This window comes from Dama dama, chromosome 30, assembly GCF_033118175.1.
Source record: "Dama dama isolate Ldn47 chromosome 30, ASM3311817v1, whole genome shotgun sequence".
Taxonomy (NCBI): Eukaryota; Metazoa; Chordata; class Mammalia; order Artiodactyla; family Cervidae; genus Dama; species Dama dama.
In genome coordinates, this window is record NC_083710.1 from 55,566,901 (window position 1) to 55,593,760 (window position 26,860).

General features: G+C 39.6%; 1 pseudogene; it reads right to left on the minus strand.

Moving 5' to 3' along the window:
• Positions 1–19,410: 19,410 nt before the first annotated feature.
• On the minus strand, positions 19,411–20,641 carry LOC133049151 (eukaryotic initiation factor 4A-II-like; annotated as a pseudogene).
• Between the last annotated feature and the right edge of the window lie 6,219 nt (positions 20,642–26,860).

The window sequence follows — 26,860 nt, forward strand, 5'->3', positions numbered from 1 at the left end:
GTGGGTTGCCATTCTCTTCTTCAGGTTTCTTCCCAACCTAAAGATCAAACTCGGGTCTCCTGCATTGCAGGTAGATTCTTTACCATCTGAGCCACTAGGGATGCCCCCCCCCCCCCCGCAACACCCCCAGAGAAATATGTGTATGTTAAAAGTTTATTGTGATTTTTTAAACTTAAAATTTTTAAAGATTTGGTTAAAATAACTTTTTAAAGAGCTATTCAAATTTATTTAAAATTGTCTCATGGTCTTAAGGTCACGAGTTGAAATATCTACACAAACAATTCATAAGAAATTGCATCTGATTTTAAAAAAGGGGGGGAAAGAGGAGTGGTTACAACTTAACATGCAATAAAATAAATACATCTTTTATCAATCTGAAGCAGGAAGTGAGTTATGAGTTTGAAGTTCCTTCATAAAGAGAAGCTATTCTGTTTCCCTGAGACTTAAATAACTGAAAGGTTTTTTTCTTGCCAAAATGTTTAAAGTTTCTTAATGTAACAAACCAAGGTATAGACTTATTTCTATATTTAAAAGGATAGTAGAAAATGTATTGGCAATAGAAAAATATGTAACTGAGGGTCTTCAGTGATAGAGTCTGTCTTTGTGATTTTCAAGTATTTATTTTTTACTATCCAGCTGGAAATTCTTTTTGGTTACAGACTGATCATCAGAGAGAGCTCACCATTTCTCTCACTCCTGTGTGCGAAGGGTCTAGCCTGAAGACTTTCAGGAAACTCAGTCCCTGGGCCATGATGTTCTTTTAAGTTTCTGGAGATCTTATTTCTCTCTATGGAGAGAAAAAACTTTCTGATGAGTAATTCTTGGAGTAAAATTTATAGCCTTACAGTTCTACCTGAATTCAAACTCAGACTCTTTTCTCTGGATTTCTCCAGCTTTCTTAGAACATAATGGTTTGCTATATTTCCTGTATCTGTGTAGTAGCTTTCTCAGCTTGGTTATTCAAGGACCTATTGGAAACATTGTCTTACCAATAGACTAGAGGAGAAAATTAAACATAATCATCTCAACAGAGACAGAAAACTACTTGATATAATTAAACATCCATTCATGATAAAATCTCTCAGTAAGAAAGTTTTGAAGAGTACTTGATGAAGTGCTTTTCTCAGTTGATAAAGATGTAAGCAATTAATAAAGGGAAATCTCAATTAAATAGTGTCAGGAGACCAGAGGACCTGTCATGCTTTACAAAGATAGCAGAGTCCAAGGAAAATAAAGACTTAATCTTTCCTGACAAGATCTCAGTCAACGAGAGACTGTCACAGCTCAGCCAATGCAAAGGCATGGACTTTTCCATTTTATAGCCCTCACACCTGCCTTTTCTCCTCTAAAAAATAGTTCTCTCCATTTCTGCAGGGGACTTGCATGTGGTTTGCTTATGCTTGCAGACCCCAAATTGAAGTTCTTTGCTGATCCCAAATAAACCAATTTTTTCTGGAACAATAACTGGCAGTCTATTTGTTTTAGGTCAACATTTTGGTGGCATGTGTAGGAATCTAGAGAGGACTCTCAACAATTCCAAGGCCGGTAAGCAAATAGGTGCAGTCCCCACATTAAGCCCATTGACACTCACTGCTTTCCTCATCCTGTCCTGGAGTTGAAAGGTCTGCCTTTCTCCTGGATGAACTTCTCTGCTCCTTGCATCTTGAAGCTCTCTGGGCTTTATTTGGAATCTAATTTTGGAATCATCCTTTCTGGTTAAGAACTTGTTCTGGCTTGACCTGATTTTGAAATCAGACTGTTCAGGGGAACTGTGCATGCCTTTGGCCCTTTCCTTTAGGGACCGAGCTATGTCACTGGAACTCTGCTGGTTCAGTGTTTGGCTGGCTTACCTTGGGGATAGGGGCTATTCTGTTGGAACTCTACTGAGCAGTTTTCAGCCTGGCTCCTCAGTGACCAGACTCTTCTCTTAGAACTGGCTAGTATTAGATCTACAGGCTGTTTGAGTTGTTTAGGCTATTTAAAAATTATTCTCTTACTCTAGAGAAAAAACTCAGAAATGGAATTTCAGTTATCCAAATATTTTGAGGGCAACCTCCCTTACAGGGTCCAAGGCCTATTTTATGTTTTATGTTTGAAAACGCTGGTCCTTCTTGATGTGCATGCTAACTAAATGTGTGTGCTGTGTGTTAAGTAACTCAGTCATATTGGACTCTTTGCAACCTTATGGACTGTAGCCTACCAGGTCCCTCTGTCCTTGGGATTCCCCAGGCAAGAATACTGGAGTAGGTTGCCATGCTCTTCTCCAGGGGATCATCCCAACCTGGGAATTGGACCTGCATCTCCTGCATTGGCAGACGGGTTCTTTACCGCTAGTGCCACCTGAGAAAAGGCAGTTAAGAATATGGAAGTTATGGGGAACTTTGAACATCATCTGGTGACCTGAAAGTAAAGCGTTCTCTGAAATGAACGGACAACCTCTGATAAGAAAGCTTTCCCGAGATCTCCAGACCAGACCTGTTGAAATTTTGTCGTCAGGTCTTTGACAATGACTTAACAATTCAGATGATTCCAGTTTCTTTGATCTTGATAGTATATGAACCTTGAACCTTAGATGAAGACTTCCTGGCTATGTTCCCTTTTGCCCTTTGTTACTCAAATGTGACCTCTGCAGTCTTGCTCTTTCTTGACCATGTGAAGACACAGAATAGGCAGATATCTATAAAACAGGAAGAGTTCCCACAGCAGACCTGACCCTAACAGCACCCTGGTCTTGGGATTCCAGCCTCCAGAACTGTGAAAAATTAATTTCTGGTGATTAATGGTGGCTCAGACAGTAAAGAATCTGCCTGCCATGTGGGAGACCCAGGTTCGATCCCCGGGTTGGGAAGATCCCCTGGAGAAGGAAATGGCAACCCACTCCAGTCTTCTTGCTTGGAGAATCCCATGGACAGAGGAGCCTGGTGGGCTACAGCCCATGGTGTCACAAAGAGCAGGACACGACTGAGTGACTAACATTTTCATTTTCACTAGTGTTTTGTGATGGCAGACTGAGCTAAGACAGTGAGGAAACAAAAAGAGGTTTGACTCATCCACCATTGGTGGAATGGGCCCCTTACAAGTCTAATGAGCTCTCTTCCAGGGCAGAGCAGCTCCTTCAACAAGTGTTGACTGGGCACTTGCTTGAACCTCCGTTGAATTCCCCATGATATAGATTTGATGGTGTGCACTGCCTTGGGATCTAGGCAGTTCAGTAAAGGTACCAATTTATCCTAGAATGAAATCAAGAGGAAGATAGATTACTATCATATGTGTGTATGTGTGTGTGTGTTTACTCTATTGAACATTTTAACAGTGTTGAGGGAGGGGGATGAATATCTTTGACAGTGTATTTCCAATTCCTAATAACCTGAGTGCATTTTCCCATGTTTTCAGAGTATTTGTTGCTTTTCTGACGAGTTTTCCTTATTTTACTGTGATGGTCTGGTGCTAAATTAGCATTTAAGGGGGTACATTTATAAGAGTGCAGTTAGGGACCTCCCTGATGGTCCAGTGGTTAAAAATCCCCCTTCCAATGCAGGGGATGTGGGTTCGATCCCTGATCTGGGAACTAAGACCCCAAATACTGTGGAGCAGGTAGGCTCATGCACTGCAACTAGAGAAGCCCAGTTGCCAAAACTCGAAAAAGCCCACACATAGCAACCTATGCAGCCAAAAACTTGAAAAGAAAAAAAAGGGTACGGTTATATCTCCCCCAGATTCTGTCTGTAAATCATATCACCAAGTGACCTGTGGGACCCCTTGCTTCCCCAGCTAAGGAGGAGCTGCCTTTCCAGCCTAGATGCAGTATGGCTGACAAACAGGGAAATACCACACAGGGATAGCTATGCATGGAAGGTCTGCAGGAAACCGCATAAAATAAGCTTTTATTCTTTTAATCCCTATTAAATAGAAACAATATAAATGATTATAACACAATACCATAACTAAACAACACCACGTATAGCAAGGCAAAAGGCATAGAGCACATAGCTTTTGAATATGCATCTCTTTTGAATAGACGTGGCTGTATTCTCTGTTTATTTAAAACCCAAGTCTCATGGTTTCAGTATAGTGTTACTGTAAAGATCCCAAAGAATCTGCTTACTACACCACGCTCTTTGTTGTTGTTGTGTTAGTTGCTAAGTTGTGTCTGACTCTTTTGAATGGACTCCTCTGTCCATTCGATTCTCCAGGCAAGAATACTGGAGTGGCTTTCCATTTCCTTCTCCAGGGGATCTTCCTGACTCAGGGATTGAAACCATGTCTCCCGTGTTGACAGGTGGATTCTTTACCATTGAGCCACCAGGGCAGCCCAATATTCCTCTCTTAATCTTAAACTATTGATACAATAGAGTCTACAAGCTGCTCAAGAAGTGGGCATCCTGTGTATTTATACCCTCTAAGCAAGTAATCTCAGGCTTCCCAGGTGACTCAGTGGTAAAGAAACCACCGGTCAATGCAGGAACCATAGGAAACATGAGTTTGATACCTGGGTCGGGAAGATCCCCTGAAGGAGGAAATGGCAACCCACTCCAGTATTCTTGCTGGAAGAATCCCACGGTCCATAGTGTCTCAGAAGAGTCTAATACAACTGAGTGCCAGAGCATGCACCAAACAATTAGCCTCATGGTCTAGTAAAACCTGAAGTGAGACAGTTCACACCAGATGAACTTCAATCCAGCTGTTTGCAGAAGTGTGCAAAACCATGTATGATACACACACAAACATAAACAGGCTTCGGAATAAAATAACACAGGCCATTTAGTCTTACTGTCTTGCTGCTTGAATTATGGAATCATGTGTGATTGAGCCTAGTTTTGAAAGTGTTCAGTGGAAGCCTATTTTGGGGGTCTCTGCCAGTGGGACCATTTAGCTGCTGACCACTGCTCAACCCATGGGGCTTTGGAGCAGTTCAGCGCCAATCCCTTCTTATTCTATGGCAGACACTGAAGATGCCACTGTGTCACACATTTTTCCAATTAATCCGCTGCCAGGCTCTCTGACTGAATTACACCATCACTGATATGTTTTAAAGGCTTAACTAATTTGAAGCATAGTCATAGGTTAAGCACTATTGAGTCGTCAAACACGAAATATATGTTTAACATAAACAGATCATTTTGCAGATACTAACATGGCTAATGGGGTGCTAACATAAGGGGAGGTAAATACCTTTGTCTTATTTTGTCCTTATACCCAAAAGATTAGAGCACCCATTCTTTTAATAGTAAAAATAAGGTACAAGGAGAGTTCTCCATTTATTACAGTATAGACAAACAATCTGAATAATTCAGGCTGTGTTTACAGAGCCCAAAGTGAGGTTCAGATTTCATAAATATTCATGATTAGTGTGGGTAAGCCATCCAGATAATTCAGAAGCCGTCCTATCCCTGAATGGTTCAATTTGCTAGTATAGAGGGAGCCAATTTGCCAGATAATTATGATGTCTCTACTTTACCGCTAAGTATGGAACCAAAGAGGAGAAAATATCTCTTTGGTTTTTATCTTAATTCAGATGGTTGTTTCAATCTGATTATGTGAAATTAGGTGGATTTAGTCAAAACAGAGATTATTCAAATTCCTGGCCTCTGCTTAAACATGGTGTTTCTCTTTGCCTCCATTTTTGTATTCTCCCTTTCTGCCTTTGATATGGACAGTGTACAAGGGAAATCAGCACTTAGGTAACTTAACTTCCTGTGATTTTATCCAGTTAGGTTATTGAGCACCTGGTGATACTGTTACACAGAAGGCAGGGTCACTCTCTACTTGGGGAAAATGAATGGTTTTCTTCACAAGGACATTCCTCCAAAATAGGGCAACTTATAATTAGAAGAAGCTTTGGCTACCTGGTGCAAAGAGCAGGCTCATTGGAAAAGACCCTGATGCTGGAAAAGGAAGAGGAGAAGGGGGCAACAGAGGATGAAATTATTTGATGGCATCTTTGACTCAATGGACATGAGTTTGAGCAAATTCAGGGAGATCGTGAAGGACAGGGAAGCCTGGCGTGCTGCAGTCCGTGGGGTCACAAACAGTCAGACACAACTTAGCAACTGAACTGAACTCAACTGAGAAGGAGGTAACAGAATGGCATTCAAGATTTAGGCCACCATTTTATTTTTTTACTTTTTAATTGTACCAATTTTTATTTCAATTCACTTCTATAATAGGTGGTATATTGTTTAGTAATCAAATTTGACAACTAAGAATATTACTATACAAAACAAGTAAATAGAGCACCGCCTCTTAATTCCAAATATACTGCCTCTATTTTCCACTGGGAATTGCTCTTAGCTATGAAGTATATTGGGCTTTCCTGGTAGCTCAGGTGGTAAAGAATCCACCTGCAGGACAGGAGACCCTGATTCGACTCCTGGGTTGGGAGGACCCCTGGCACCGGATAGGCTACCCACTCCAGTATTCTCAGGCTTCCCTGGTGGCTCAGATGATAAAAAATCTGCTGGCAATGAAGAAGACCTGAGTTCAATCCCTGGGCTGGGAAGATCCCCTGGAGGAGGGCATGGCCACCCACTCCAACTGCTGCCAACTACTGCCCGGAGAATCCCCATGGACAGAGGAGCCAGTCCATGGGGTCTCAAAGCGCCGGACATGACTACGTGACCAAGCATAGCACAGCACAGCATGAAGGATATTATCAAGGTCCTGTAGGCCACCATTTAAAAATCTTTGTCCTTCTACTTATCTCTGTTACTAGTTCTTTTAAGAAATCTGTTTAGTAGCTAGAAAGAGACAGTGGCTATACAAGAGAAAAAACTAATGAAAAATTATTGGTGGAAAACGGCAGGAAGGAAATTGTTTAATATGACAATGAAAAGAATTGCAGAAGCAGTTCTCAGAGTCAGACCTTGTGTTGTGTTTTGAACACGTCAGTGAACGTTGCTCTCAGGTGGAAACCTTGACTCCCCAGAAACTGTCAGTTTTGCAGAGCTTTCCTTCCAAAGCGTTGTGAGTTTCACAAGCAACTCCTCTGTTTTATCTAGTGTCTATCAAGAGGCTGTTGCCGCAACAGCATAATGCTAGACATTCTGACATATTATGGTGGGTCAGAGCTTTCAGAGAACTTCTCTATGTAAGGAGGCAGAAAAGCTGGCAGAAATGCAGGGACAGCATCAGGTCTCTGTCTGTTTCCACAGAAGGTGACAAAACTGCCATTTTCGTCCACGAGAAAGTCTGGTTGAGCCTTCAATACCCATTTTCTTGCCAGAAGAACTTCTGGTTTGTCTGGATTTTGCATCTTCGGCAGTGATCAGAATAGGGCTCTCTTACATAGGCAAAACACTCTCCAATATAAATCACAGCAGGATCATCTATGACCCACCTCCCAGAATATTGGAAATAAAAGCAAAAATAAACAAATGGGACCTAATGAAACTTAAAAGCTTCTGCACAGCAAAGGAAACTATAAGCAAGGTGAAAAGACAGCCTTCAGAATAGGAGAAAATAATAGCAAATGAAGCAACAGACAAAGGATTAATCTCAAAAATATACAAGTAACTCCTGCAGCTCAATTCCAGAAAAATAAATGACCCAATCAAAAAATGGGCCAAAGAACTAAACAGACATTTCTCCAAAGAAGACATACAGATGGCTAACAAACAAATGAAAAGATGCTCAACATCACTCATTATCAGAGAAATGATAATTTCTCATTATCACTCATTATCAAAATCACTCATTATCAAAACCTCAATGACGTACCATTACACACCAGTCAGAATGGCTGCTTGCTATCCAAAAGTCTACAAGCAATAATTGCTGGAGAGGGTGTGGAGAAAAGGGAAGCCTCTTATACTGTTGGTGGGAATGCCAACTAGTACAGCCACTATGGAGAACAGTGTGGAGATTCCTTAAAAAACTGAAAATAGAACTGCCATATGACCCAGCAATCCCACTTCTGGGCATACACACTGAGGAAACCAGATCTGAAAGAGACACGTGCACCCCAATGTTCATCGCAGCACTGTTTATAATAGCCAGGACATGGAAGCAACCTAGATGCCCATCTGCAGACGAATGGATAAGAAAGCTGTGGTACATATACACCATGGAATATTACTCAGCCGTTAAAAATAATTCATTTGAATCAGTTCTAATGAGATGGATGAAACTGGAGCCCATTATACAGAGTGAAGTAAGCCAGAAAGATAAAGACCAATACAGTATACTAACGCATATATATGGAATTTAGGAAGATGGTAATGATAACCCTATATGCAAGACAGAAAAAGAGATACAGATGTATAGAACAGACTTTTGGACTCTATAGGAGAAGGTGAGGGTGGGATGATCTGAGAGAACATGTATATTAACAAATGTGAAACAGATGACCAGCCCAGGCTGGATGCATGAGACAAGTGCTCGGGGCTGGTGCACTGGGATGACCCAGAGGGATGGGATGGAGAAGGAGGCGGGAGGGGGGATCGGGATGGGGAATACATGTAAATCCATGGCTGATTCATGTCAATGTATGACAAAAACCACTACAATATTGTAAAGTAATTAGCCTCCAACTAATAAAAATAAATGAAAAAAAAAATAGGGCTCTCTTAACAAATCTGTAAGAAGGGCGTCTGTTTTACTTTCACAAAATTCAGAATCCTTGTTTGAAATTGGTCATGATAAAGGAGTGAGTATGGGTTAGAGGGCAAGGTAACAGTGCAAAGTATGCGAAGTAACAAGGGGGACTTCCCCGACGGTACAATGGATAAGGATCCACCTGCCAATTCAGGGGATCAATTCCTGGTTCAGGAAGATTCCACATCCCATAGAGCAGCTAAGCCGGTGTGCCACAGCTACTGAAGCCCCTGCAGCCTAGAGCCCATGCTCTGCAACAAAAGAAGAGAACCCCGTGCACCGCAACGGTACAGTAGCCTCTACTCACTGCAGCTAGAGAAAAACTCGCACATCAATGAAAACTGGGCACAACCAAAAATAAAAATGAATAAAATTTTTTTAAAAAAAACAGAACAAGAGGAAGGCAGTAGGGCAGGTAAACTGGAGCTATATATCCACTTTGGCAATAATTTGTTTATATCTCTGTTTGTCTCTACAGAGGAAAGCTCCTTGAGGGCAGGAACTATTTCCTATTTGTATTTGCAATTATTGCATCCTGTTTAGGGAAGTGGAATATTCCCACCCTGCTGCCCACCTTCCCTGTTACTGTTTTTCTCTCTCTCGGCCCCAAGGGCCAAGATGTTGCTTCTGTGTTGAGTGTGAGTTCACAGCATGACGGGGCCACATTGATCAGAAGCTGGGGTCACTGATCACACTCATTTGTTGGTTTAGGAAATTAAAGAAACCAAGATCAGGGAACACTAACAGAATGGCTAGAGGGGATGAGAAGTCAGTGGCTTGAAGCCTAGTAGATAAATACTTCAAATGACAGTGAGCAGTGTATTTACATTTGCTGGATATGAACCTCTGGCCAGATACATGGAATCACTGACTGAAATATGTCGAGCTTGTATAAATTGTATAAATATGTAAAGATCAACTTTGAAAATAACTTTTTAAAATTCTTAGATTTGTTGCTAGTATACATATATAGATGTCAGAAACAAGTATTTTGCTAATGTTTTCATTCATTAATTAACATATTTATCAGGAGTTGACTTTCATCCCTTCATTTACTCCCTGATCTGTTCCACGCAGAAATGAATGTTCTGAGTATTGTTGACACTCTGCAGACGCATCAAGCCAGACTCTGCAGCTACTCTCAGAGAAGACCGGCATCGTGGGTATGCAAGCTGCGTCATCTCACAATGCCTCACACTCAGAAGGAGCCCACTCTTGGCTTAATGCTCTGCCATCACTGTCTGGAAAGTCTTATAAATTTTTTAATGAGGGGCATCACATTTTCATTTTCCACTAGGACCCGCAAAGTACATAGCTGATCCTGCTTTCAGAGTCAAGATGATGGCATCTCATGATGTAGAAATTCAGGTTGTCTGATGGTCAAGAAACCACAGCCCAAACATTCCTTAAAAAGCCATTGGATAGTAAGGATATAGACAGTCCATAGGCATATCTTGACTCTCAGTATTCAGAAACTAGTATACTCTGAGATTAGCCAGGTATCAGGTAAGATGATTATGAAATATGAGAACCAGAAAGTTTTGGAAAAGACACTGACCGAAGGAAAGTCCAAACTCCCAGATATGTCAACTTTGGAGTCTGTAAAAATTAAAATGAAAGAAGAATCCATATGAGGAAGGCATGGTCTCTGAAGTGGTTCCATGCCCCCACTATTATTTGTTTTATTTTAAACTTATTTTAAAAACATCTACTTCTGCTTCATTGACTACACTGAAGCATTTGACTGTGTGGATCACAATGAACTGTGGAAAACTGTTAAAGAGATGGGAATACTAGACCACCTTACCTTCCTTCTGAGAAACCTGCATTCAGGTCAAGAAGCAACAGTTAGAACTGGACATGGAACAATGGACTGGTTCCAATTTGGGAAAGGACTATGTCAAAGATGTATATTGTCACTCTGCTTATTTAACTTATATGCAGAGTACATCATGGGAAATACTGGGCTGGATGAAGCACAAGCTGGAATCAAGATTTCAGGGAGAAATATCAATAACCTCAGATATGCAGATGACATCATGCTTATGGTAGAAAGTGAAGAGCAATTAAAGAACCTGTTGATGAAATTGAAAGAGGAGAGTGAAAAAAGACTAGTTTAAAACTCAACATTCAGAAAACTAAGATTATGGCATCTGGTCCCATCACTTCATGGCAAATAGATGGGGAAACAATGGAAACAGTGACAGACTTTATTTTCTTGGGCTCCAAAATCACTGTAGACAGTGATTGCAGCCATTAAAATTAAAAGATGCTTACTCCTTGGAAGAAAAGCTATGACAAACCTAGACAGCATATAAAAAAGCAGAGACATTACTTTGCCGACAAAGGTCTTTCTAGTCAAAGCTATGGTGTTTCCAATAGTCATGTATAGATGTGAGAGTTGGACAATACAAAAGGCTGAGCACTGAAGAATTGATGCTTTCAAATCGTGATGTTGGAGAAGACTCTTGAGAGTCCCTTGGACTGAAAGGAGATCAGACCAGTCAATCCTTAAAAAAAATCAGCCCTGAATATTCATTGGAAGGACTGAATCAATAACCTCAGATACTCAGATGACACCACCCTTATGGCAGAAAGCAAAGAAGAACTAAAGAGCCTCTTGGTGAAAGTGAAACAGGAGAGTGAAAAAGTTGACTTAAAATTCAACATTCAGAAAACTAAGATCATGGCATCCAGTCCCATCACTTCATGGCAAATAGATGGGGAAACAATGGAAACAGTGACAGACTTTATTTTTGGGCTCCAAAATCACTGCAGATGGTGACTGCAGCCATGAAATTAAAAGACGCTTGCTCCTTGGAAGAAAAGCTATGACCAACGTAGACAGCATACTAAAAGCAGAGACATAACTTTGCCAACAAAGGTCCGTCTAGTCAAGGCTATGGTTTTTCCAGTAGTCATGTATGGATGTGAGAGTTGGACTATAAATAAAGCTGAGTGCTGAAGAATTGATGCTTTTGAACTGTGGTGTTGGAGAAGACTCTTGAGAGTCCCTTGGACTGCAAGGAGATCCAACCAGTCCTTCCTAAAGGAAATCAGTCCTGAATATTCAATGGAAGGACTGATGCTGAAGCTGAAACTCTAATACTTTGGTCACCTGTTTCGAAGAACTGACTCATTGGAAAAGACCCTGATCCCGGGAAAGATTGAAGGCAGGAGGAGAAGGGAATGACAGAGGATGAGATGGTGGGATGGCATCACCGATTTAATGGACATGAGTTTGAGTAAGCTCCAGGAGTTGGTGATGGACAGGGAAGCCTGGTATGCTGCAGTCCATGGGGTCGTAAAGAGTAGGACATGACTGAGTGACTGAATTGAACTGAACTAAATGTTCAGTTCATGTCCATATTTTTCAAAGATCTTTTTTTACCATTACTTTGTCCAAACTAGGATACACTTAAGGTTTGCCTCTGTTTGATGTTGTGGTGTCTCTTTTAGCCAATCATATGTCCTCCTATCTCCATTTTTTCATGTTACTGATTTGTCAGAGTGTCTGGGTCATTTTCCCTGTATCATTGTCATTTAGTCTCTAAGTCATGTCCAACTCTTGTGACCCCATGGACTGTGGCTTCCCAGGCTCCTCTGTCCATGGGATTCTCCAGGCAAGAATATTAAAGTGGGTTGCCATTTCCTTCTTTAGGGGAATATTGGGTTTATGTTATTTTAGGGGACAAGAAAATGTCATAAGTGATGTTATATATTTCCTTCATATCACTTTGGGAAACATATAATGTCTAGCTGTCCTGTTTGCAGTACTGTTGAAATTAGGTTGGATACTGGCAGCCTGGTCCCTCCATTTCAAATGTCCTCATTGGCTTTTCTGGTAAGAGTCTTAACAGTCATTGATTATTACTGACTTGATACATTATTTCATTAGAAGTTGCAAAATGGTGTTTTTAATTCTAGCATATCTTTTGTTTTCATTATCTAAAATTCTTCAATATAGAAAATTTTTCTTTCATCTCTTTATTTACCATAAAATACAGTTCATATAGGAAATTTGGTATACATGCTTAGTTCCTCCTACTCCAGGTTTTTTTAAAAACACTGTTTAGGTCACCAGCCCAGGTTGGATGCATGAGACAAGTGCTCGGGCCTGGTGCACTGGGAAGACCCAGAGGGATCGGGTAGAGAGGGAGGTGGGAGGGGGGATCGGGATGGGGAATACATGTAAATCCATGGCTAATTCATGTCAATGTATGACAAAACCCACTACAATATTGTAAAGTAATTAGCCTCCAACTAATAAAAATAAATGAAAAAAATAAAAAATAAACAATAATAATTCTTCCAGTCCATGAAAATAAATAAATAAAAACACTGTTTAGGCTAATAAGTTGGTACCCCAGCAACCTCTAGTGGTGATCAGTGTGTGTTTTGGGTTTTTGTTGTTGTTGTTAATTATAAGTTCATGGGCTTTGAAAATATTTGATATGTTTTAATCTCCTGCAATCATTATTTTTCATGCTGCAGTTGTTTAATCTATGGTTGGTGGGATCTCTTTAAGTAGGTTCCTGCCTCTCTTTGACACATTCCCAGAAGTTTGATATCTTTTTCCCTTTTTGATATAAGATGTTCCAGATTCACCTTGTATCTTTTCTTTCCCAGACCTGAAAGCAACTATTTCTCCAAGAATCTCTCATCATTTTTATGGGAAATAGTATTAATACATAGAAACCATGTTCAGTTCTGCTTTTTTCAAACAACCTTTTACTCAAGTATAATTAATTTAGTGTTGTGTTAGTTTCAGATGTATAGCAAAGTGATTCAGTCAAGACATTTGGAGCAATTGTCTTGGCTATTTTGATGTCAATCTAAGACTAAGATTTTGTTTATACAACAAAAGTACTTCTTCTTCTGTCTTCAGGAGCTATTAAATGTATACAGAATAAAGAAGGGAGACAAAATTAAGAGAAATTTTTTTTAAGTTCTCTTGTTTTAATCTTTTGTCTTCTGCACATTCTTAAAACTTAATGCTAAAGTGGTTTTGTCCTAACAGATAGTCTCCCAATAAATAAATATTCGATATGTCTTGTTTTAATTTTTTAACCGCAGTAAATGAAATTATAGTAGAAACTCAGATTCTTGATGCAAAAGTTAATAAACAGGTAAATATTTTTGGAACAATTTTTTTATTATTGACTGTCTATGATGATGATGGTGATTCACACTCATGTGGCTAAAGGAAGCCCTTGTAAGTAATTAAGCACTTCTGGGAGCCAGGACTGTCTCATGAAAATCCCTTAATCTTAGTAGACCCGGAAAAAAAGTGAAAGTGTTAGTCCCTCAGTCGTGTCCAACTGTTTTAGATTCTATAACCTATAGCCCGCCAGACTCCTCTGTCCATGGAATTCTCCAGGCAAGAATACTGGAGTGGGTGGCCATTCCTTTCTCCAGAGGATCTTCCCCAACCCAGGGATTGAACCTGGGTCTCCTGTGTTGCAGGCAGATTCTTTAGTGTCTCAGCCACCAGGACCAAGGTGCATGACAAATATGCTGGTAGATATTTATCCACTACCATTTCAAGTGCTCACTTGTTGCTCCAGCCTCTTTTCTGATATAACAGAATACTTGTTCCATGTAACACAATCAGGGACAGTAATAAAAGTCATAGCAGCAGAAAGAGAGAGCCAAAGTCCCTTCCAATTCTCTTTCCCCATTTCCAAGTACAGATGAGAGCAAGTGTTCATAGACTTCAAGCTTCCCTTAGGTCATAGAGTGAAACAAGGGTGAGATATCTGCTTGATCTGTTTACTAGGGAGTTTGAATGGCTTGAATGGGAATCCATGACTACTTTTGCACAACTTTACCACCCATCAAGATGTCAGATTCACAGATACTTTTTTCAAAGGAAATGTTCTTAATTTGAATTGTTTTAAGTTTGTCCAAACTGTTATCTCTTGGTTTAAGGCCTAGCATTTTCAGTATTTCCCTAAATTTCCACACAAGTTACAAAATTCCTAAGGTTGTACATGTATCTTTTTTTCCCCTGAATTCTTCATTAGCATTAGGGTATCTGATTATAAATTTATCTGTCAATCATCCACCTGATTTCATTCCACAATACTTTCAATTTTGTTTTTCTTTGTGGTATACAGTCTCTAGACTGGTCTAATAAAATAACTTTAGGAATCTTTTTCTTCTTAAAAACAATTCTATAGGGCTACATCACCATATTTAAGTAAATGACATTTACATTTTTACGTTCTTTCAAAGGAAAAGAATAAAAATGTTCTTAAATTATTAACTCTTTTGTCAAAATGTTTTAAAATTCTCTGTGTTTTTATTTATCAGATATTTTTAATTGAAGTTGTTTCTTAGAAAATGAATTCCTTGTGAAGAAAACTGAATTCTCCTTTTATATATACATTAAACAACTTATGCATCTTTTATTCCTTTAATTTTAAATGCCAATATTTTACTCTTGGGTACTTTCTATGCAGAAGATGCACAACAAGAATACTTATTCTGCAATTCTTTATATACAGGTGAGTAACTATTCAAAAATTATTACAAGCTGATGATCAAAGTCTTCTATAAGCTGCTGTGCTACAAAGTGGATGATGACATTTTTTGGCAGGCTGTGCATGGCCAAGTCTGTTTGCAACCTTGATGATACTATAAGAACACAAAAGCAAGAACTCGAGTATGTGATAAAGTTAGAACCTTGAATATTGGCAAGCCTTTGTTACAGTCTAATGATGAGAACCCAGCTCCCGAATCCACAAGGGTGACCATCCGGCTTCTGGAAAGAACCAGGAGGTATGTCTTCTCAGTGATTTCTGTCATCCTCTCATACAGTTCTTGTGTTGCTGATCTGGCAGAAAAACAAGCTGAAAACACTGAAGTCAATTTTAATATTATTTTCATCAATCTCTGAACTCGCACCAGAATTTATTGGATGGCTTAGCATATGTATATATATAGTGAGGGACTATAGGAAACAACATTTAATGATTCCTTTGTTCTCAAAGATGTAAAGGGTTGAGGTAACATTGCCACCATCTCCTTTGGAGTGGTTTGAATTGCTTTGCAGGTGTACACTCACACGTGTATGGCTAGGACACTGGAGCCTATGATAGTTACTTTAACAATGTCACCTTAAGTACTATTTCATATTTATTGGCAGTTTTTAACTTTCAGTTTCTTTTTGCAGTTGAAGATGATGCTGTTATTCAGTTACCTGGTTGTGTCCAACTTTTTGAGACCTCCCATAGACTGTAGCACACCAGGCTACTCTGTCCCTCCCCATCTCCCAAAGTTTGCCCAAATTCATGTCCATTGCAGCGGTGATGCCACCCAGCCATCTCATCCTCTGATGCCCTCTTCTCCTTCTGCTTGTCAGTCTTTCCCAGCATCAGGGATTTTTCCAGTAAGACAGCTGTTCGCATCAGATGACCAAAATACTGGAGTTTCAGCTTCAACATCAGTCCTTCCAACGAGTATTCAGGGTTGATTTCCCTTAAGATTGACTGATTTGATCTCTTTGCTGTCCAAGGGACTCTCTGGAGTCTTCTCCAGCACCTGAGTTTGAAGGCATCAATCCTTTGGTGCTCAGGCAGTTGAAGATAAGGTATTACAAATTAAATTGACTTACTCTTCCTAAAATCATCCACATCTTGTGGCCAAAAAACAACCAGAGATCCCCATCTTTGAATCTCTGGTATCAAGAATGTGCTCTTCTTGTACTACCAGTCTTTCCTTCTTCACTTTCTCTACCCTGTCCACTGACAAACATGTTTAAATAACTACCAGTTCTTTCAACTCGAATGCCTCCTACTAATCAGTTTTGGAATGAATAGCAAGTACTTATGAACCTTAAAGGCTAGCATTTGTTTCAGTCTCTATCTTAATATGCAATGATCTATATAAAGAAGGACGGAGAAGGCAACGGCACCCCACTCCAGTACTCTTGCCCGGAGAATCCCATGGATGGAGGAGCCTGGTAGGCTGCAGTCTATGAGGTCACTAAGAGTCAGACATGACTGAGCGACTTCACTTTCACTTTTCACTTTCATGCATCAGAGGAGGAAATGGCAACCCACTCCAGTGTTCTTGTCTGGAGAATCCCAGGGACGGGGGAGCCTGGTGGGCTGCCGTCTATGGGGTCACACAGAGTCGGACACGACTGAAGTGACTTAGCAGCAGCAGCAGCAGCAGCATATAAAGAAGGAATAAAGCAGCATTGGCTGTGTGCTTTCCATGTACCAATTATTCACCTGCATATAAATCTTTATTTTAATTATCAAAACACCTTTAAAAATAGATATTGTAATGCTCAATCTATAAGGCAGTATAGTGATAAGTGAAAGTGTTAGTTGCTCAGTCATGTCCAACTCTTTGGGACCCTGTTGACTGTATCCCGCCAGGCTCCTCTGTTCATGGAATTCTCCAGGCAAGAATACTGGAGTGGGTTGTCATTCCTTTCTCCAAGGGATCCTTCTGACCCAGTGCTCAAACCTGGGGCTCCTGCACTGCAGGCAGATTCTTTACCATCTTAGCCATGACTAAAGTTTATATAGGGTGGTAAACAGAGGCCTAAATAATCATAACATTAGCTAACATTTATTAAGCACTTACTGCATGATGAGTTCTGTGCTGAATGCCTTACATTTACATTCCTAACTACACATTGAATACTGACAACAACTCTAAGAAGGATATACTATTAAATGCTTTACCCACTTTAAAGATGAGGAAACTGTGGCTTAAAGAAGTGAGTAATTTTCCAAAGTTCAGATGTGATGTGTACAATGTATTGCTGAAAAAGGGTCATTCTAGACTCTGTATTCCAAGAGGCTCAGAATCTTTAGGGCTGTGTGGATATTGGAGGGAAAAAGTAATCCATTTCCTACTTAAAAGTTTTCCATTATTAATAGTGTAGCATGATTAAGGGGGATTCAAGGTCTTTCCTGCTGCCACTGAAGGAATTAGGGGAGCTAAGATGTAGGAGGACCTTCTCTCACCAGGCAAGAGGCTCAGTGCTTTATATGTTGTCTTATTCACTCTCTCCATATGAGATGGCCTGATCTCATTTGACCAGGGAGGAAGCTAAGATCAGAGGAGTTAACCATGATCACAGTTAGCAAGTATGGGATCCAGAAGCAAGGTCAGTTCAGGATGCCATGAACTGAGATAAGCACAAATCATGAGGATTTGGAAGACTGTACAAGCTGAAGCTCCAGTACTTTGGCCACTTGACGTGAAGAGCCAGCTCATTGGAAAAGATCTTGATGCTGAGAAAGACTGAGGGCAGGAGGAGAAAAGGGCAGCAGGGGATGAGATGGTTGGATGGCATTACCGACTCAATGGACATGAGTTTGAGAAAACTTCAGAGGACAGGGAAGGCTGGCATGCTGCAGTCCCTGGGGTCTCAAAGAGTTGGACATGACTTAGCAACTGAACAACATGTTAGAGGGCCTCCTGAGTTCCAGTCACTGTGCTAGACCCTTCCAGACTTCCTTAAGCAGCCATATATTTAGTTCTTCAAAACTCTTTTTGGGAGCATTTAAAGGGGAAGCCCTGTGAAGTCTTACATCTACTCCAGGGATCCCCAAACTCTGGGACCTAATGCCTGATGATCTGAGGTGGACCTCACGTAATAATAATAGAAATAAAAGGCACACTAAATGTAATGCACTCTAATCATCCCTAAACCATGCCCCCATCCCTGGTCCACAGAAAAATTATTTTCCACAAAACTGGCCCCTGGTGCCAAAAATGTTGGGGACCACTGATTTGCTGTAAGCACTCAGCATGGTACCCAGTTCTGCCCCTCCCTCTCAGAACCTCGAATCTACGGCTTATTTATCTCACTCTTCACCTTAGAAACTCTCTAGATTCAGCTTAGGCCCCATGCAAATATGATCGTGTCTTGGTTCACACCCTAGCTGGTACCCCTGACCTGTTGGACAAGGATGTTGCACTCTTAGCCAGGTCCCTCTGGCCCTTAGAAAGCCCACACACAAGGAATATAATCTCTCTGAGTCTTCCTTTTCTACTGAGAGGTTAAAATTATGTCTGTATCACTGTGTAGAGATAAATTCTATAACTATGTCAAAGTACTTGGAAAAATGTTAAAGTGCTCAACACATCTTACTTATTATTATTAATAACCCAGAGCACATGGCCCTATTGCTAGAAACAAGCGTAGTAACAGACATGGACTGTACCAACAGGTGCAGAGGAAGGGAACTAATATTTTTTGAGTGGTTCCTGTACCAGGGCCTTTCCAAGTTCTAGGGGGAACTTGGAGAGAGTCCCAAAAGATGGGGAAAGAGACTCCACCTCTCTTTTTTTTTTTTAGCACTAATTAAATACTTTATTGAGTAAATATAACACCAAACAAAATGCATTCAAATGCTAAAAAAAAAATCAATTTTAAAGGCCTTTCTATTCAGGCTAATGACAAACACAATAAAGGCAGATATGCTAGTTTAACATAATTGGCTGATTTTATACAGCACTTATATCTTTTAGTTCACAAGTATATTATTAAATGATAGAGAACATCTAATACAACCATCTCTACAGAACTAGGAAATAAATTTCTAAGAAAGAAAGATTTTACAGACCCCATCTTTTATACCCACCCCAACAGTCTAACTCTAAAGAGGATAAAGCCAATGACTTTCCTCACAAAAGCTCACGACTAATGTCACTTTGCTATCAAAATCTGTATTTCTGATCTGTTATGAGCATTGAGACAATATTCAAACATTCCCAAAGAAAGAAGCACAATGCACGTTGTGATCACCTATTAAGCAACAGCGAGCACTGCATTCAAAACTGTCTTATCCCAGGAATTAAATAAGGTCGGCCACATTCATTGGCATTTCCTCCTCTGTAGTATTGTAGAAAGTCTCAATGTCATGATGAATCCTCTTGTCTTCTTCAGTAACAAAGTTTATAGCCACACCTTTCCTCCCAAATCAACCCCCTCTGCCAATTCTGTGAATATAGTTTTCACGATTGGTAGGTAGATCATAGTTTATAACCAAAGACACTTGTTGCACATCAATTCCACGAGCCAACAAGTCAGTAGTGATCAAAACATGGCTTGACCCTGATCGAAATTCCCTCATAATAACATGTGTTTCTTTCTGGTCCATGTCACCATGCAGGGCAGAAACTGTGAAGTCCCTGGCATGCATTTTCTCTGTGAGCCAGTCCACCTTGCACCTTGTATTGAGAAAAATAACAGCCTGTGTAATTGTCAGTGTCTCGTACAAGTCACAAAGTGTATCCAACTTCCATTCCTCTCTTTCAACATTAATATAAAACTGTTTGATTCCTTTAAGGGTCAATTCTCCCTTTTTCACCAAAATTCGAATTGGATCTCTCATGAATTTTTTGGTCACTTCCAACACATCCATTGGCATTGTGGCAGAAAGCAACATCACCTGAATACTAGTATTTAATTTTTGGAAAATCTCATAGATTTGATCCTTAAACCCTTGGCTCAGCATTTCACCTGTTTCATCCAAAATGAATGTTTTGATCCATTTTGGAGAGAGATATCTTCTGTTTAACATATCAAACACTCTCCCTGGTGTTCCAACAACAATATGTGGTACTTCAGTCTGCAGTTTTTGCATTTCATTTCGAACATTTGTTCCACCAATGCAGGCATGACAAGTTGCTCCCATATAATCTCCAAGTGCCAGAATTACCTTTTGGATCTGTTGAGCCAGTTCTCTGGTGGGGGCCAATACTAGTGCTTGGGTCTCCTTGAACTCAATCTCCAGCTGTTGCAGGATGGAAATAGCAAATGTGGCTGTCTTGCCAGTAAGTGACTGAGCTTGAGCAATCACATCTACCCTTTAATACATCGAATAATAGCTCTCTGCTGAATAGCTGATGGCTTCTCAAAACCATAAGCATAGATGCCCCGAAGAAGAGACTCCTTTAAGTTCATATCATCAAAGTTATCAACAATCTCATTCCAGTTGCTCTCGATGACACCATCGGGGTCCATTCCCTCTGGGCCGCCACGTTCTCTGTTATAATCCGTGGAGCCACCACACATGATCCGAAGAACCACTCAGTGCTGGACTGAAAGCGAGACTCCACCTCTTAAATGTGAGGCACACCAAGTGCACCCAGGAAAGGAAGGATGGCCAGTGACTGTATGTGGAGAGCACCACTGTGATGATTGTCTCCTTATCACCACCGTGGTAACCATCTTCCCAGATAGCCCAGTGGTAAAGAATCCACCTAGCAATGCCAGAGACATAAGTGACCTGGGTTCTGTTTCTGAGCTGGGAAGATCCCCTGGAGAAGGAAATGGCAACCCACTCCAGCATTCTTGCCTGGGAAATCCCATGGACAGAGGAGCCTGGCAGGTTACAGTCCATGGGGTCATAAAGAACCAGACAAGACAGAGCATTCATGCGTGCGCGTGCGCACACACACACACACACACACACACACACACACACACACACACACTTTTTCTCTTTCTCTCTGGGATAAACAGACAGCCTGCTGGATTCCTTTTCCCCTCTTCTCATCTCCCATTGAGGCACTAAAGAAACATTTCTCTTCCCAAGTTCTCTTTCTCCATGGACATCAATATAAATAAGAGATATCAGTGCATTTGTGTTCTATGTAGACTTTGCTGATGTAGAGGTGTTACCAACTCCCATGTTAAGCATGCAGAGCTAGAAATTCAATCTGAGTTTTTTTTAATTTATTTTTAATTGGAGGATAATTGTTTTATAGTGCTCTGTTGGTTTCTGCCATACCGCAATGTGAATCAGCCACAAGTATACATATATCCCCTCCCTCTTGACCCTCCTTCCCACCCCCTCATCCTACCCCTCTAGGTCATCACAGAGCATGGAGCTGAGCTCCCTGTGTTATATAGCAACTTCCCATTAGGTATCTAATTTACACATGGTTACGTATATATTTCAGTGCTACTCTCTCAACTCGTCTCACCCTCTCCTTCCCTTACTGTGTCAACCTGAATTTTGGCCTGAATTTTGGCTCAACAGATACTTGAGATACTCTAAACTAAGTAGTTTCATTCTTCATTTCATTTAAGTTTCTTAAACTCAATGAGAGACATATTATGCGTCCCATTTTATACATAAGGACATATATTTAGCAAGGTAACATTCCCAAGGATGATAAATAAAAGAACTGCAACCTCCTCTCTTGTCCATCTAAATGCAAAGCCTGTGTTCATGACTTTTCACTCCACTGCCTTTCTGCAGGTTCATGGGAATAATTAATAAAATGGTTCTTCATTCATGAAATATTTGTTGATTGTTTTTTAAAGAAAAAAGTTTTCTTTCAATCTACTTTCAAGGAAGCTCCTTTCTAGGAGTTTCAAGCACTGTGAGTCTATGATTTTAACTCTGTACAGTAAATAGAAAATTATTAATAATAATTGAAAATAATTTTAATCAAAATGACCACTGATAGACATGTTTGCTGCTGCTGCTGCTAAGTCGCTTCAGTCATGTCCGACTCTGTGTGACCCCATAGCTGGCAGCCCACCAGGCTCCACCATCCCTGGGATTCTCCAGGCAAGAACACTGGAGTGGGTTGCCATTTCCTTCTCCAATGCATGAAAGTGAAAAGTGAAAGTGAAGTTGCTCAGTCGTGTCCGACACTTCGCGACCCCATGGACTGCAGCCCACCAGGCTCATCTGTCCATGGGATTTTCCAGGCAAGAGTACTGGAGTGGGGTGCCATTGCCTTCTCTGGATAGACATGTTTATACCAGTCTAAAATATTGGAACATTGATTCTTAGGAACATGTCTCTATATAGAATCTTTAGCTAAGCAGTGTAAATAAAATTCATGGTTTAGTATCAAAATGTATTTATTGAGGGCCGGGGATGTCTTTGGATGCTGGTAGGCATTGGAGAAATATGAAAGACAAACAGATTTTTGTCTTTTAGGAGTTTATAACTGAGTTTAAACAGACAAAAACATTCCCAGGACACAGATAAGCAACAGATTATGATCACATAAAATAAAGTAAGATAGAGAAAAAATACCCTGAGATTATAGAAAGACTAGACCCATCAGTACTGGCTAGGGTGGTCAATACATAACAGGAATTGTGAGTTGGGATCTTCAGAATAGGAAGAATCTAAATGTGCAAAAAAAAAAAAAAAAATTTAAAATTGAGGAAGAGAAGATAAAACCTCAAATGTAGCTAGAGGCTCATAGAATGACTTCAAATCAACATTTTTATTGAAAAAAGTAAGGCAGGAAGCAGGGGGAAGAAGCTGCCTAAAGTTAGCCAGTGTAGTTGGACAGTTCTTCCAATTTCAGAACCTGCTCTTAACATGGCAGAGTTGGTGGATGAAATCAGGTGTTAAAAATTATTCCCAGTTCAAATGCTGGAATAACCTATGTGGCATTATGTCTTTTGGAGGGCTTCTGAACCCTCCAAAGGATGGCAAAGAATTTGTCATCAACTCTTTCTCTGGAATAAAGACCAGCAAGCACAGATTTAGGGAGGGAGGACACGGATGGGAAGGGACTCCAATTTTACACTACTCCCATCAGTCCTTAACCCATTTCTGCCTCTCGTTTAGAGGTTCCTCTTGGCAATGAACTTGGCACCATCTTGAGTAGTTTATACTTGGAGCTTTTAAGATCTGAATTTCTGAACTGGGTGCTAGTGGTGCTGATGGTAGTAATACAAATTCAGTAATACCTACATCTCATATCACTTTAGTGAATAATATATTATTTTACAAGCAATGGCATGAAGATAATTCGGCAATTTAGTAGGAACTAGCAAGAAATCAAAATAGTAGAAATTAGTTTCCTCATCTGTAAAATGAAATGTTGGAAAAGGTGATCACCAAGGTCTCTTCTTGCTTTATTAAGATGCTATGATTCTAAGATTTTATTCTGTATATAAACAAGATCATTAGTTTGAAATCACAGTATTTATTTTAAAACATATATTTTGAACACATGCATATGTAAGATTTTTTCAGGTTCCTGTAGTGTGTATTATGCTATTTCACTCAGTACGATTATTGTTATGGTTGAACACCGAAATAATTTTAGTTTACCAAAAGCTCTGGACTCTCTCATGATTAAATATGATGTATAAACATAAGATGGATTATTATTACTTGTGATTACTTTGAATGAATGCAGAACTCAGCATACATATTCTTAATCAGAATATAGACTTCACTAAATGGTTCTGACATCTTACTTCACCCTAATGTTGTAGACATTCCGAATTAATAACTGCAATAAACACAGTCAACCTATTATATGGGTCAGTTACAAATGTAATGAATATATTATAAAACACATTTTAATGTTAAGACCTCAGTTCTCATCTGATTGGTATTCTCTTTCTCCTATTTCCTGAAGTGAAGGAGATTTAAATCTGCTACCTAATACATATAATCAGAAAATGTAGATATGAATTCAAATACAATGTCCAGCATTTAATTTTATATATCTCCATAGTAATTTCATTTCTTTCATTCCATTATTCCATAACAATAAATAAAACACATTCAGAAACCAATAAATATGATAAAATACCAATTTCTGTTACCCATATGGAAGAAAACTAAAAATTGTTGGCAAGACAGTAAATGCCTTTCTCAGTGACTCCCAAGCTGTGCTTAAGCTTCACTTTATACCACCTCTCTGTATTTCTCACTGTGTTTTAACCACAATTGATGTTCATTATGTACAATTTAGAATTCCACACCTACTTGTTTCTGCCTCTCTAATTGAATCCTTTCTTTTTGTCCCCATTGTACTTATAGTTCTATAATTACACTTATTACATTTGGACACATTAGAGTTAATAGTGTAACCTGCATTTGATCCATCCACAGAAATGGTTATCATCAGTATCAGACTTTGCCCCAGGTAACTGGTGTGGCACCTCCATCATCCTTCAAAACTTCCCATTATTTTAGGGGAGTTCCTAGGAGATGCCATACTTATGAACACAGTCCTTGCAGGTTTTCTCATAAACTATGTCTTACTTTTTGATTTTTAAATATTTTTGTCTTAATGGCATTTTACCATGTGCTGCTAAAGTGACTCCATCTAGAATGAGGAGAAAAGAGAATCTGCCTGCAATGCAGGAGACCTGAGTTTGATTCCTGGGTTGGGAAGATCCCCTGGTGAAGGAAATGGCTACCCACTCCAGTATTATTGCTTGGAGGAGTCCATGGACAGAGGAGCCTGGTGAGCTACAGCCCACGGCGTCGCAAAGAATTGGACATGACTGAGTCACTGACACTTTCACTTTCATGTTTAAAAATCAACTTTTTAAACGACCACACTTCTTAGTATGGCATTCAAGACTGTCCACGACCTAGTCTTTATGTAATTTCTAGTTTTATCTCTGATCATTTTCTGCCTTAAAATTTCTACTCTAGAAATATCTACCTACTTTATTTTATCCTACATAGCATATGATTCCATCTTTTGTTTTATGTAAGTTGTTTCCAGAGCCTGAAATGTCCTTCCTACCCTCCTTCAACTGATTTCATCTCCTCTTCATTCTTTAAAATTCAGCATACAGATAACCTCCTCCAGGAAGCCTTACCTGAAACTTCATATGATCTCAAGTCCTTGCTTATGTGCTAAAAAAGTTACATAATAGTAATAATAACAACAGACACCAATTGATGACTCAGTTCTAGACTTTGTTCTAAATGCTACACTGAATTTTAATCTAATCAAAAGCCAAGTCAAATAGGTATTATTATTCTTCCTATGATGAGAAGAGAGCTCACATAATGTTTGAAAATCACATAGCTGATAAGTGGAGTAACCCATAACTGTTTTCTTCCTGCAATGGCCATAATCACAGCTTGTGTTGTCTGTATCACATTCTTCTTCAACTGGACGGCACACTGGTGAGAAATATAATACCAGGATTCAGGAAAAGGCTTCAGGTAGGGAACATAAATTTAAGAAATGAGTATTGTTGTTAGTGACTGAAGCTAAGGATTTGTTGAGATCACCTGAATAGAGCTTTTAGAGTGAAAGGTAAGAGAATTGAAGGTGACATCTTGGAAATTTAAGGGGTAGTCAGAGAAGCAGAAGCCAGGCACAAAAAGAAGAAAGAAATGACCTGCAGTTAGAGGTGAAGAGAAACGACACAAGATCCAGAGACAGCAAATTAAAACAAGAACAATCAGCACAGCGAAAAGCTGCAAAAATGTCAGTAAATAAGAGGACTGAAAAAAATGATTGACTGGAAGGAAGAGACTGCAGAGAGTTGTGGATAAATGGAACCAAAAACTGAAGCAACAGATGAAGCTTGCATTTCCATGAATGAAATTCCAGAAGCAATTATGGGGAAGCATTCAAGCTGAAAGAAGCATTAGTTAGTTCGTTAGTTAAATTTGTTTATCAGTGAACAGGGAAGAGAAAGAGAAGAAGGAAAGAATGGAGATACAAGAAGGGCACAGTTGAAGATCCTTCTCTGACAAAAAGGATGGAAGAAGCTGGGGGTTCCTTCATTATTTCACTTAACAAATCACCTACATTCAAGGTGTGACTCTTCGGCACTGGTGGTACAGCTGTGATCACATGAAACAAAAACCCCTGTCTTCATAAATCCTGCATTCTAGTCTAGATGACTTTTTGTTTTGTGATTTCTTTTCACTTAATTTTAACCTTAAAGTCAAACATTTTCATTGTCTATTTGTTGAATATTATTTCAACAATTATATACTACATATACATTGATATGCCTGTTATTATCTATTATCTTGTTTTACGGATGAGATTTACTTCTTTATCTCTGACTATATGAAACATATTTCTTTAAATTTTCTTCTGAGTATTCAATTCACACCACATATTCTATTCATACATGCTTGTCCTTTCATTTGTTGAGGGTTTTATCACTCTTTCACTGTGTTGGCCCTCCTGAAAGGCTAGCTGTCTTCATTACACACTTGCCTTCTGCAACAAATATTTCCTGTGAGCTCTCAGACTTTGGTGTATATGTATACAGGAAAAGCTTTTGTCAGTGGTTGCAACCTTGGTTTACTGCTAGCTCTGCATATCTACTTCCCACTTTGGAGGATTTATTAATCTCTCAATTCTTCAGCAAGAATTGCCTTTACTGTTTTCAGATACAGTTGTATATTTATTGATTCCATTTTAAATACACATTTTATGACTTGTTGGAGAATAGACTGACTTTACCATATATTCAACATGCCTTCTAAGACCAGAAGTTTCAACGGGTGTTGATGATTGATAGACAATGGCTTTT